Genomic DNA, 13,487 nt, shown 5'->3' on the forward strand with positions numbered 1-13,487 from the left:
TATGTTAACAAAATAAAGACAAACATGGCCCAAAATGTTATTTCCTTTCTTTTTCCCAATTTGAAAACCATTGGCAGAGAATTGCTAAAGGGCTGGTGTCAATTCACCATGGTATTTTTCAATTTAAATTCCAAGTCCTCTGTGATAGGAATGTCTACCAGTATTTCTCCACAACATTGGTTTGATCCATGCCTCTTCTTTCCCTACTACAACAGCAATTACTTTTCCCCAAAGGGTGGCAAAGCTACTACTTGAGCTCCAAGGCAATCTTTTTATACTTCTCTGATTACCTCCCTATCCCACTCATCACAATGGCTCTTTGGAAAAATTTTCACCCCTCCTCAAACTTCCATGGTTCCTTCCCACACCCACCTACTCTCTCAGCTGAGAATCTTGCCACATATTTTACTGACAAAATTTAGGTCATTCTTTGAGACCTTCTTCATCTCCCCTCTTCTTATTTTTTTTTTGGTGAGGCAATTGGGGTTAATTGACTTGTCCAGGGTCACACAGCTAGTAAGTGTCAAGTGTCTGAGGACGGATTTGAACTCAGGTCCTCCTGAATCCAGGGCCGGTGCTTTATCCACTGTACCACCTAGCAGCCCCTCCCCAATTCTTCCTCTCATTGCTCAGATGCCTTCTTGCCATTGTCTCCTCCAGCCTAGTTTCATACACAGAAATAGGCTTACTCCTTATTAAGCCAAACCCCTGCCTCCTTCAACAAGTGGCCCCTCTCCAGCCCATTTCCTCCAGCCGATTGCTCCTTCTATCATTCCCATTCTCTCATTTATCTGCAATATCTCCCTGTGTGCTGGCTACTTCCCCCTGTCTACAACCATGTCTATGTCTTCCCCATCCTTAAAAAACCTCTCCTTGGATCTATCCATACCCTCTAATTATCATTCCCTATATCACTTCCCTTTTGTGTCCATTTACAATAGTCACCTCTATTTGCTTTCCTCTCTCTTCTTAACTCTATAGTCTAGCTTCTACCCTGATTATTCAACTGAAACTTCTCTCACTAATGTTGCTAATCATCTCTTAAATGCCAAATCTAGTCTTTTTCTTAATCCTCAGCTTTCCCTATCACTTTGCAGTCTTTAACACTGTTTCTCATCCTCCTCTTAATATTTTTTCTCTCTAAGTTTTTGATTCCTTATTCTCTCCAGGATGTCATTTTAATCAGTCAATAAATATTTATTAAGTGACTATTATGTGCCAGGAACCATAATGAGCACTGGAAAGACAAAGAAAAACATCCTGAGACAGTACCTGCCCCATAACACCTCACCATGGCCTCTCCTCAGTATTAACTGGATCTTTATCCAGGTCATACCTAGTAACCATGAGTGCCCCACTGGGCTCTGCCCTGGACGGCCTTCCCTTCTATCTGCATACTATTTCACTTGGTGCTTTCATTATTCTTCATGGATTCAATTATTATCTTTATGCAGATGATTTTCATATCTACTTGTCCAATCCAAACCCCTTTGCTGAACTCCAGTATTGCATCTCCACCTGGTCTATTGCACAAATGCAGCTGGATGTCCTGTAGCCATCTTGAATCCAACATGTCCAATATTGGCCTTTTATATCCCTCCACCCTCAACACTCCTCCTTTTCAAAATTCATTATTACTGTTGAGGGGACCAACATCCTCCCAGTGACTCAGGCTTACAACCTGGGTGTCATCCTTCACTCTGAACCTTCTCACCATTCTATCTCTTCTCCAGCTTATTAATGTCTTTCTTATTGCACAATTCCTTTCTTACTTGACTCCCCCATCCCACACTGGTACTACCAGGTGTAACAGCTACTCCACCCAGGGTACTAACACTAGTTGAAGAACCCTCCCTTCCTGTGTTTCCCCTTAATAATCAGCCAGTAGTCCTCCTTTCTTGGCAAAGGCATTTAAATGGCACAGCAAGAACACTAGTCACAAAACATTTACCCAAAGTCATTGATATGCACTTGAGGACTTGAAGCTTCATACCCTTTCTATGTGGAATGTTTCTTCTAGATCTGAAAAGCTTTCTCTTTTGCATTTCACTATTTCTGTTTTTGCCCCCTTCAGTGTACACAGTTTGAAGGCTAAATTGGACACACTATTGCAACAGAAGGAAATGTAATCTTCCAGAATTGAAACTCCATTCATCAAACAATCAACTATCATGAAGTGCCTACGATGTACTGGGTACTGTACCAAATTCTTTTACATATTATCTTTTTTTTTCTAAATTTTTTTTTAGTGAGGCAATTGGGGTTAAGTGACTTGCTCAGGGTCACACAGCTAGTAAATGTTAACCCTAAGGAATGTTCAAAGAGGAGGTCTGTTCCTTCCCCAAATTCCCCTCTGAATACCTGTCTAGTCTTCAACACTATATTAATCTGATTTTTATTTACACAAAGGTTTCTATTAACCTGAATTTTGCCTCAACCATAAAGAGGCCAGGGGTTAAATAGTACCTTGTAAATATCAATTTAAACAAAGAGTCCAACCTCTGCCTAAATGTTAGGAATTTTCTTAACCCATGTTTCATCTAAAAAAAAGTATTTGAAATTACAGAAGAGGGAACCATGTGGACTCAGGCGAGGCATTATATTACCTCTATGCTCACTTTAAAAATGAGCTTATGACTGTAAGGTGATGTTGCACTTAGATAACCTATCATAGAACTTCAGGGCTGGGAACACCACTGGGAGGATCATGTTAGCATCACAGAATGGGACCTTGGAACCCAGAACGTCACTGCTCCAGGGGGACCTCAGACTACATACAGACTAGGCACATTAGAAGGGTTGTCAGTATACAGACAGACAGAGGTGGGATTGTTTTCAGAACACTGGATAGGAAATTTTCTCTTGCCACGTTGTGCAAATGGACCCATGCAAATCCCACAGAGCTTAATCCCCTGCCTTTATATGACTGACTGATGCTAACTAGTTTGGCTTAATGACTGCACATTATCGATGAGGTGAATGATTTAATCAATGTAAATGGGAAAGCATAAACAGGCATTGAGATCCTCTATGCCAAAAAGCCCAACCACGGGGCCGCAGGATGCTTGTCTCTGGCTTGTTAAAAGGGCAGGGAGTAGGATGGGGGTCTCACACCTTTTCCAATGGAAATACAAATCAAATTAGCCACCCACCTTTGGCGGAATATAATTATCTCTAAAGGCAAAATACGTCTAGTAAGGCAGCAGAAGCTAGCTCTAATCACTGGTTGCCATGGTGACTGGTTGTTGCCAAGGATACCTGCAATGCTGAGTTGTTGTCATTCAGGTCACGTACTTAACCAGCCTCCATTATGACCCCTGGGCCAGGAGGAGGGGAAGGTTTCTTCCCAGCTTTGTTCTGCATTGCCAGCTGGGAGCAGATCTAAATCACCAGGGGCTACAAAATATTAGAAGATACCCACCCATGCACACATACACACAAAAAGGAATATATATTGTATATATTGAGACAGAGAACAAAACAAAGACAGACATGGAGATGCAGAGCCAGAGAGAGAGAAATACAGATGCGGACTGCAGAACAGTGTGCACAAGGAGAAAGATAAAGCAAGTAGCTGTTGCCATGAGACATGCATCAGAGAAGGGAACAAACATCATCCCAGGCACGCTGGTGAGCTCCCTGATCAGCTCCTGGCCAGGCGAGAAGAGACTGAGGCCTAACAAGGTTAAGTTGTTGCCTGGGGCCTCACAGGTACTCAGCAGCAGAGGCAGCATTTGAACCCAGCTCCTCTGACTCCATTACAGCCACAACCAATAAAATCTGAGGTTCTTTCCATAGGACAGTTCTGCCTCCCAGAGCAGCTTTTTGCACCAAACCACGGTTGTCCCAGGAGGCATCAGAATTTGGTTTTTAATTCTCCACAAAGAAAGGGTAAAAGACCCTAAGCTTGCATGTGAGCAAGCAGGCTAATACTTTAACACATATAGGACAGCCTTTATTTTTGCCTCCTTTAGGAGAATTTCTGAAAATCCTGTGTATTCCTGACTGTGGTTCTTTGGTACTTGAATACTTTCTTTTGAGGCTGCTGGCAATATTTTTATGTGACCTATAAACCTGGAATTGTGGCTCTAATATCGCTAAGACTTTTCATTTGTGGGGTTTCTTTCTGAGGGTAACCTTTGGATCCTTTCCATTTCCTCTTTCCTTTCTGGTTCTAAGACACCTAGAAAGTTTTGCTTGATTTCTTGAAATATATCTAGGCTCTTTTGTATGGCATAGCTTTTAGGTTGCCCCAAAATTCTTAAATTTGTATTCTTTAATTGTGATACATTATACATTATATGATATACATTATAATTTCTTTCTTTTTAAAACTGATTTTCATTGTTTTTGTATATGGCACATCATATTAATATTTCTAATTGTTTACATCAATAAACAAAGGAAAAGCATATCAATGAATTGGGAATGCAACTAAAGTCTTGAAAATGAATAAATTAAAAATTCCCAATTAAACACCAAATTGGAAATTCTGAAAATCAAAGGAAAGGTTAATAAGTAAAAGTAAGAAAACCATTTTAAACTAAAAAATAAAATTAGAAACTGGTTTTATGAAAAAAACAATAAAATAACCTTTTGTTATTTTGATTTTACAAAGGAAAGAAGAAAACCAAATTATTAGTATCAAAAATGAAAAGAGTGAATTTGTCATGGGTGGTTCTTGGATATCTTCAATTAAAGAATTAAACTTACACACCCATAATTTATATAAAAATAGGATTCTGTTTATTGTAATAGAGCAACTGGCTGGGAGGAGAGATCCTGTATCTCAACTTCCCTGAAGCAAAGAAACTGACAGCTTTTATAGTGCCAAGTAAACAAAGAAAAACCATGCAAGCTGTCTTTCCTACTCTTCGGGCCACTCTCATGACACCTCAATGGAATATTTTGTCTTTCAAATGTCACACTGTACCTCAGAGGCTCTATCCTTGGGCAGGACCTTATCTTGGAGCAGATATCAAGATGGTCTGGTGGCTCCAACCACATTCTTATCCCCCATAGGTTTATATAATTCAGCTCTTCCTCACTAGGGGAGAGCCCTTTCATGCTACAGAACTGAAAACAAAAACAATCAGGCCAACCAGGTTAACACAGTTCTTTCTCAATACCAGTCTGCTACTTCTGAACCCATCCCCTACCTCAAATTCAGTACCAATAAAGAGGAAATTAAGAGAATTGTTAGGAGCTGTTTTACCCAACTATATGCCAATAGTATGACAATCTAAATGAAATAGATGAATATCTACAAAAATATAAATTATCCAGATTAACAGAAGAAGAAATAAAATACTTTAATAACTTAATCTTAGAAAAGAAATTGAACAAGTCCAATATACTATGCATCAAGTGATTCTAAAAGAGTAGATAGTATAATCATGGTATCTGACAAAGCAAGAGCAGACATTCAAACAACACAAAAGGCAAATAAAAACTCCATTAGACTGAAAGGAACATAAACAGTAGGCAAATATCAGTTATAACAAACTTTTCCACTCCCAATGCCTTATCATACCAATTCATAAAAGAAACATGAACTGACCTAACAGAAAAGGTAGACAGTAACAGAGCAGTGACAGGACACTTCAATATCCCTCTGGAGCACCAGGCCTGGAGTAAGGAAGAAGTTAGGGACTTACTAGCTGTGTCATACTGAATAAGTGACTTCCCCTGTGCATCCTAGTTGTGATATGGGGAGAAAGAATATCATCTACCTGACAGGGTTGTTGAGAGGAACAAGTAAGATAGTATTTGTAAAAGAATTTGGCACAGTACCTGGCACATAGTAGGCACGTAATAATCGTTGGTTGATGAAAAGAGTTTCTAGTCTGTAAATTATCCTTCCTTCTGTTATGGGGTTGGGACAAGGAATTTGGGACGATTAAAGTTTAAACTGGCCCACACCTTGAGAAGTGAGAGAGAGAAGCCCATTAGCTGTAGTTGCTGCCTGATAACTCTAGAAGTCAGGAAAACCACCTTACTCAAGCTTTCTCCCACCCCCAAAGGGAACTTTCCACTGTCAGGTGGGGATCACCCCATCTAAGGTCTATAAAAGCTTTTGCATTTCTTATTTTCTTATGTATCTTAGAGAATGTCTCTGAACCATATCCCCTTGAGATAAGTCCTTGACCTCTCTCTTGGTCTCCTTTCTCTAGTGCCTAAATAAGATTATTTATTAAAATTGGACTTTTTGGAGGGACAGGGCAATGAGAGTTAAGTGACTTGCCCAGGGTCACATAGCTAATAAGTGTCAAGTGTCTGAGGCTGGATTTGAATTCAGGTCCTCCTGAATCCAGGGCTGGTGCTTTATCCACCTAGCTTTCCTTCTAATTGGATTTCTGTGCAAGAGGGTATAATTCTTTAAAGAGGAATACCTAAGGACCCCCACCACCAATTTCCCTCTGACACTTCTATTCTAATAGTGTGCCCAGTTTAGCCTTCTAACAGTCTACACTGAAGAGTTCAAGGGAGCAAAACCAGAAATACTGAAAGGCAAAAGAGAAGGCCTTTCAAATCTAGAAGAAACATTCCACATAGAAAGGGTAGGAGGTTTCAGGTCCTCACGTGCATATCCATGGCTTTTAGGTTAAATGCTTTGTGACTAGTGTTCTTGCTGTGCCATTTCAATGCCTTGGCTAGAAAAGAAGACTACTGGCTGATTGTTAAGGGGAAACACAGGAGGGAGTGTTCGTCAACTAGTGTTAGGACCCAGGGTGCAGTGCTGCTATACCTGGTAGTACCAGTGTAGGATGGGGGAGTCAAGTAAGACAGGGGGTTTGTGATAAGAAAGACATTAATAAGCTGGAAGGAGAAATAATTGACAGGAAGATAAAGAGGCTAAAATTCATGCCATCTGAGGATGAAGAAAATTATGGTGTCTAAGTTACTGAGTCAATAAGCATTCATAAAGTGCCTACTAAGTGCCATGCACAAAGGAAGGAAAAGAAAAGCCAAAGACAATCTTTTCTCAAGGATCTCACAGTCTAATGGGGAAGCAACATACAAACAGCTAGAGTACAAAGAAACCTTCTACAGGATGAATTGGAAATAAGCAAGAGAACAAAGGGCCAGGAGCTGCATCTGGGAAAGGCTTCCTGTAGAAGGTGGGGTTGTAAGTGGGGCCTGAAAGAAGTCAGGGAAATCAGAAGGCAGAGACGAGGAGGGAGAGAGCCCTGCAGGCAAGAGGGACACGCTGAGAAAATGACCAGAGTTGGGAGGCACAGTGTCTTGTGCCACAGCAGCCAGGAGGAGGGTGTCACTGGATCCCAGACTGTTTTTGGAGGGAGACTGTAGAGATGGGGGCAGGTTATGATGGGCTTTGAATGAAAAACAAGTGATTTTATATTTGATCCTTGAGGGAGCCACTGGAATATCTTGAAGTGAGGGGGGCAGTGACATGGTCAGACCTGTGCATTAGGAAGACCACTTTGACAGCAGAGGGGAGGCTGGGCTGCCGTGGGCAGAGACTCATGGCAGCAACTATTGTAGTAGTCTAGGCATCTGGTGATGAGGGATGTCTGCCCTGACTTTTGTCTAGAATAATCACCTGTGCTGTCTTCAGGTGTACATAGGGTGGGCCCTTGTCAAATGGATTGGATAGAGGTCAGGGATCAGAGTAATGGGTGCATCTAGCTAAAGGAGACTTGATGGCAGAAACACCCACCCCAGACTGATTAGAAGAATCTCAAAGTGAAGTGAAGCTTAGGCTGCCTCCTGTCCCTCCCTCAGGGTGCTTTGCTCCTGCAGCTAGTCTGGTCTGACTGCCTGGGAGTGGCACCTGGTTGGCAGTCGAGTGGAAGTGGCTGGGCCTTCTCCACAGGAGTTGCTTCTCCACTGATGGCTGGGAGAGATGGGCTTGCAGCAGGCTGGCTCTTCTGGAGAATGCTGTCACTCCAAGGACTCGTGTTTGTATGTGTGGCCTATTATGATATAATTGTAATAATATCATATTTAATTATATATAAATATCATATTCATTGCATTCCATTATTTTAATAATATTATATTATACATGCCAGTAGTTACTGCTCGTAGTGATGAGGAAGGTGGGCTCTGTCTTTGCAATGATTTCTCCCCTCCATGGTATCTGTGGGGGCTGGACTAGAAGCAGGACTGGTGGCTTGGGGTCAAGGCTCTCAGTTCAGGGCACGGATCTGTCTTCATCTGGAACTGTGGGGAGATGCTGCACAAGGGGGGTGGTGATGGATTCACTTGTCTGGCACATGATGCCCCCATCTCTCCCTCAATTGTCTTTGTTTTTTGGGGGTTTGTGAGGCAATTGGGGTTAAGTGACTTGTCCAGGGTCACACAGCTAGTAAGTGTTAAGTGTCTGAGGCCAGATTTGAACTCAGGTACTCCTGAATCCAGGGCCAGTGCTCTAACCACTACACCATGTAGCAGCCCCCCAATTGTCTTTGAAAGGCAATTGGCACCACTGTCTGAGACAGTTAACAGACCTCCTCAAGCAATCAGAGCATGTCCAGAAGGAAAATTACCAGGCACTATTCCTCTAATCTGAAAAATAGTCACAGAGAGGGTTGCCATGGAGACTCCATCTTCTCAAGTTCTCATCCCACTTGCAATTTCATGATATTTATGACACGACCTTTAGATTTTTTCCAGAGAGAACTTGGTGGAGGCTCTGGATTACTTAACAGTCCCCAACCCTTCATCTATTCAAGGGGAGCTCTGTCCTGCCAGCCATTGGTGGGTTAAGGAATGAAAAGGCATTTGGTAAGACTTCATACACGCAGAGAAGTGTGCAGAGTGCTGTAGTGCATACCTCTGTTACCAATACCCACTTCTACTTTGTGAACCCCACAAATCCATGTTCATATATTCAATGTTCTTGTCCTAAAGTGGCATCTAATTTGCTGGAACTGTCCTTCATGATTCAAAGGAGATGAAAGGAAATAGGAAGGAGAAGAACAAAGCAGCCTATCTGGTTCTGGAACTTGCCCCAGGGGTTCTGTTCCCCCTAATCTACACCTTACTTCGTTCTTATTGCTCCCCCATTCCTCTGCACAGCCTAACATTATGTGGAACATTCAGTATGCGCTCAACAAATGCTTTATATTCTAAAGCAATTTGACTTAAAATCTAATCAACAAGGAAGTGGCCAACTCAGATTTTGTTGATCATCACCTCTGGTCTTCCTCAACTTTTTTGAGCCTAGGAATGGTGTTCCCGATTCTCCTGACTCTTTCATGTATATACTTGTTGTTATGATTTTTCTTCTCTCTGATTCTAACATACAATCAGTGTTTTGGCCTTGCAGCCCCTATAGTCAGGAGCAGGCTTCCTTTGGACAGCGTCAGTCAACCAGAAGTCTCTAAGTGTCTCACTTGTACCAGGTTGTTAGAGGAGGCTTGAGTGACAGCAATCTCTTTTTTACTTAATAGTATTTTACTTTTTTCCAGCCATATGTAAAGATAGTTTCAACATTCAGTTTTATAAGATTTTGAATTCCAAATTTTTCTCCTTCCCTCCCCTTCTCCCTCCCTAAGACAGCAAGCAATCTGATATGTTATGCATATACAAGCATGTTATACAAATTTCTACATTAGTCATGTTGTGAAAGAAGAATCAGATCAAAAGGGAAAACCACAAGAAAGAAAAAAACAAAAAAGACCCCCAAAGTGAAAATAGTATGCTTTGATCTGCATTCAGATTCCATAGTTCTTTCTCTGGATGTGGAGAGCATTTTTCCATCATGAGTCTTTTGGAATTGTCTTTGACCACCCTATTGCTGAGAAGAGCTAAGTCTATTACAGTTAATCATCATATATTCTCCTGGTTCTGCTCACTTCATTATCATTTCATCTAAGTCTTTACAGGTTTTTTCTGAAATCTGAACTTTCATAATTTCTTATGGCACAATAGTAATCCATTACATTCATATACCTCATCTTGTTTAGCCATTCCCCAAATGATGGGTATTCCCTCAATTTCCAATTCTTTGCCACAATAAAAAGAGCTTTTATAAATATTTTGTACATGTGGGTCCTTTCCCCTTTTATGATCTCTTTGGGATATAGACTTAGTCATGTTATTGCTGTATCAAAGTATATGCACAATTTTATAGCCCTTTGGGCACAGTTCCAAATTATTCTGCAGAATGGTTGGATCAGTTCACAGCTCCATTAGCAATGCATTAGTGTTCCAATTTTCCCACATCTCCAACATTAATTATTTTCCTTTTTTGTCATATTAGCCAATTAGATGGGTGTGAGGTGGTACCTCAGAGTTGTTTTTACTTTCATTTCTCTAATAAATAGTAATATAGAGCATCTATTCATATGACTATAGATAGCATTACTTTCTTCATCTGAAAACTGCCTGTTCATATCCTTTGACTATTTCTCAACTGGGCAATGACTTGTATTCTTATAAATTTGACATAGTACTCTATATATTTGAGAAATGAGGCCTTTATCAGAAACACTAGCTGTAAAATTGTTTCCCAGTTTCCTGCTTTACTTCAAATCTTGGATGCATCTTTCTAATAAATAGACAGAGCATTTTGTCACATGGTTATAGATAGTTTTGATTATCTTATCTGAAAACTTCATATTTTTATCATTTATCAATTGTGGAATGTCTTTTATTTTAATAAATTTGACTCTGTGCTCTATGTGTTTGATAAATGAGGCTTTTATCAGACAAAGTTGCTTCAAAATGTTTTCAGTTACTATTGCTAACTGTATTTCCCTCCATCCTATTCCCTCCCCATTCCATTTACTCTATCCTCTATCTCCTTTCACCCTATCCCTCCTCAAAAGTGTTTTGCTTCTGACTGCCCCATCCCACAATCTGCCCTCCCTTCTTTCAACACCCCCACTTATCCCCTTCCCCTCCTACTTTCCTCCTACTTTCCCAATTAAGGGTGTATGTTATTCCTTCTTTGAGCCAATTCTGAAGAATAAGGTTCACTCACTCCCCAGAATCTTCCCCATCTTCCTCTCGACTTTATAAACTTTTTCTTGTTTCTTTTATGTGAGATACTTTACCCCATTCCACCTCTCCCTTTCCTTTTCTCCCAGTGCATTCCTCTCTCACCCCTTAATCTTATTTTTTAAAGATATCATTCATATTCAACTCCCACCTGTGCCCTCTGTCTAAATATATTCCACCAAGCTGCCTAAATAATGAGAAAGTTATGAGTTACAAGTATCATCTTCCCATGTAGAAATGTAAACAGTTTAAACTTTTAATATCCCTTATGATTTCTTTTTCCTGTTTAACTTTTTATGCTCCTCTAGGGCCTTGTATTTGAAAGTCAAATTTTCTATTCACCTCAGGTCTTTTCATCAAGAATGCCTGAAAGTCCTCTCTTTCACTGAATACCTATTTTTCCCCTGAAGGATTATACTCAGTTTTCCTAGGTAGGTGATTCTTGGTTGTAATCCTAGTGCTTTGCCCTCTGCAATATCATATTCCAAGCCCTCTTATCCTTTTGTGTAGAAGCTGCTAAATCTTGTGTTATCCTGACCATGGCTCCACAGTACTTGAATAGTTTCTTTCTGCCTCCTTGCAATATTTTTTCCTTGACCTGGGAGTTCTGAAATTTGGCTATAATGTTCCTGGGACTTTTCATTTTGGAATCTCTTTCTCCTTCAAGTCTCTTATGTGTGTTCTCTATGTGCTTCTGCAATTCCCTCTTCACCTAGTCCCCACCTCAAGCCACCAAATGGGTCCACAGGATCATAGACTTAAATCTCCAGGTCAGAGCAATATAATCTAATTCCCTTCTGCTACAGAAGAAAATGAAGCCCAGGGAGGTAAAGGGACTTGTCCCAAGTAACACTTAATTTCAGAGATAGAGAGGGGGAAGGGACCTCAAAGGACAATTAATCAAACATTCTCATTCTACAGAGGATAAAACGGAACCTCAGAGTGGTGATGGGAGTTGTCAGAGGTCACACAGCTAACGTCCACAGCTAGTAAGGTAGAATGTGAACCCAGATTGTCCCCACTCAGAATTGAGCAATGTATACATTAGGTTCTGCTGACTCTTATACTCTCTTCTCACTAGTGTACCTTCATCTCTCTAGATGTTCTAAGACTAGAAAGATGAGAAGTTTCTTTTTTAAAAGTTAAAAAAAGTCATTTCCAAAAACTATTCAATTTCACCTCATGAACATTCAACAGCCACTTATTGGCCTGAATTGAATTCTTTGGCAGAATTTCTGTCTACATCCTACGTGCGGTCACTCGCTCGCGCACATGCTCGCTCACTCTCTCTCTCGCTCTCTCTCGCTCTCTCTCTCTAATGTGAGATGTCCTTATCCCAGTTTTACCTTTTGCTAAAATGAGTTTTAAAGGATTTACACAACAGCTTAGGTTACATGAGATATCAACAGATATAAAAAATTCACTTCAGCACTGAAGACAATGGACAGCTCTTCCAGATGTCCTCTCCATAAAGCACCTAATTTAGTAATACTCACATATACATCAGGAGGACTCCATGGGGACATGGTAGCACAATGAAGGGCACAGTGGATAAAACACTTCCTGACTTCAAATCTGGCCTCAGACACTTATTAGCTGTGTGACCATAAGTAAGTCACTTAACTCTCTTTGCCTCACTTCCTCATCTCTCAAACAAGCTGGAGAAAGAAATGGCAAACCATTGTAGAATCTTCGCCATGAAAAGTTCCAGTGGGGTCACAAAAATTCAGACACAATTGAAAAATGACTCAACCAAGTAAAACCACCCTCTGGATCTTCAAAAACATTGTGTGTACCATGGTTAGGCACAACCAGACTCACACTGGTCATCTGTCATCTCCATCAAAGAAAAAAGACAGGTGCTCTACAAAACCTGGGTCCAGGGAGATCATTTCCCAGAAAACCTCATTCTTCCAACACCTGCTTTGGTTTGTTAGAAGAAAGGTATGGCCACAAATGCCATTTCATTTCTTTTTCCCAATCTGAAAACCATTCCCAGTGAATTGGTAAAGGGCTGGTGTCGAATTCACCAAGGTAGTTTAAAATTTCAGTCCCCAGTCCTGTGTGATAGGACTAATGTCTGCAAGTATTTCTCTATAAAATGGGTTTGATCCATGCTTCTTCCTTCCCTATTAAAACAGCAATTGGTTTTCCCCCAAAAGGTGGCAGAGCTACTCCTGGAGCCCCAAGACACTCTTTTCATAATTATCTAACTCCCTATCCCACTCACTACCATGGCTTGTCAGAAAATGTTCATCCCTCCTCAGAACTCCCATTGCTCCTTCCCGCACCCACATACCCTCTCAGCTGAGAATCTTGCCTCATATTTTACTAAAAATATTAACATCATTTCCTGAGAGCTCCTTCTTTTCCCCTCATCTTCCTCTCAAATCACTCAGACGCCTTCTGATGCTGTCTCCTGCTCCACCCCTGTCTCATACATAGAGATGTACTTACTCCTTATTGAGCCAAACCCCTCTCTACCTGCACAAATGGTCCACTGCCAGCCCATTTCC

This window comes from Dromiciops gliroides, chromosome X, assembly GCF_019393635.1.
Source record: "Dromiciops gliroides isolate mDroGli1 chromosome X, mDroGli1.pri, whole genome shotgun sequence".
Taxonomy (NCBI): Eukaryota; Metazoa; Chordata; class Mammalia; order Microbiotheria; family Microbiotheriidae; genus Dromiciops; species Dromiciops gliroides.